Source organism: Oryctolagus cuniculus, chromosome 13 (assembly GCF_964237555.1).
Source record: "Oryctolagus cuniculus chromosome 13, mOryCun1.1, whole genome shotgun sequence".
Taxonomy (NCBI): domain Eukaryota; kingdom Metazoa; phylum Chordata; class Mammalia; order Lagomorpha; family Leporidae; genus Oryctolagus; species Oryctolagus cuniculus.
The window spans coordinates 24,192,610-24,194,073 of record NC_091444.1 but is presented as its reverse complement, the minus strand read 5'-3'; positions in this window follow the sequence as shown (position 1 = coordinate 24,194,073).

Below are 1,464 nucleotides of genomic sequence, written 5' to 3'. Positions count from 1 at the left end.
CTTTCAAATAAGTAAATAAATCTTTAAGAAGTTAAATTAAAAGAGAACACACTATTTCCATGAACTTTTTGAAAACCCTCTTATGATCCTTTCTTCAATGATATATTCTTCCCTTCTTCCTATTCCTCCCTCTCCCACTTAAATATTTCTCCACATAAGCACATGCACTCATTCAGGGCATCTGTTCATCCCCTGCTCTGCTACCCTGGTTCTGTTGGGGGCAATAGGGGCAAAAATGCCATTAATTTCCATGAAATATCTGTCTACACCTTTTCCAGTAACAGGCTTTTCATCTGTCAGATTCTTCATCAGTCACATCCTGTGGTTTAACAGTTCTGTCATTTCAATTGTTCTTTAGTGTTCAATCTGAATGCCCAGTTACTCCAGTCACCCCCTTTTGTTTTTGATTTTTTTTAATTCTGAAATGAAAAATCCATTACCTGTTCCTCAAGCCTAACTCCTTCAATGATGTACTTTCATATTTAAAAATATTTCTTTTAGTAATCTCTTTGACTACCATACAAAACCCAACAGTAAAGTGAATTCCTGATTCTATTACTTGATAAAACTCTGAATGTCTTTGTGATGGTTATGTTTGTGTGTCAGCTTGTCTAGGCCAGGGTACTCAGATATTAAGCTAAAGAACTCTGCGTGTTGCTGTGAAGGCATTTAAAATTTATTATTATTTTTTATTAGGCAGACAGAGAGCTCCTATCTGGTGGTTCATGCCCTAAATGTCCACAATGACTGGGGTAAGGCTAGGGTTGTAGTCAGGACCCCTGCACTCAATCCAGGTCTCTCTCATGTGGGCACCAGGAGCCCAATTACTTGAGCCATCATGACAGCCTGTCAGGGTCTGCACTGACAGCAAGTTGGAGTCAGGAGCAGAAAGCAGGTGTCAAACCAGGGCTCTAGACTGTGAGATGCAGGCATCCTAACTGCTGGGCTCAAGGCTGGCTCCCTGGGAGGTATTTGAATGATGGGGTTAACAAGTAAATCCGTAGGCCATGAGGAAAGCAGATTGCCCTCCATAATGTGAGTGGGCCTCAGCCAACACAGTGAAAACCGTCAGAAAAGATGCCCCCCAGCCCCCCACAGGAGAGAGCTCTCCAAGCAGCAGGCTCCTTCCCCTCCAACTGCAGCAGGAACTCTTCCCACACTCTCCGGTGTGATGTCCTGCCCTGCGATGTGGAAGCCTCAGTACTGCATGAGCCAGCTCCTTACAATAAATAGTTCTCTACTCTTGGTTGTGTTTCTGGGGAGAACCATGACTAATTGACTAATAGTCTTTCTGTTCATATTCTATTCATTCTATTCCTCCAGAAAGATTACGATTTCTTCTATCACTTATGAAACACCACTAGGTGCCTATAAAACAGCTCCTCCTTAAATTGGCAGCACCCCTCCCACACCTACTTATCTCTTTTCCCTGTGTGAAAATCTCTTTATATGAGAACACCCCAT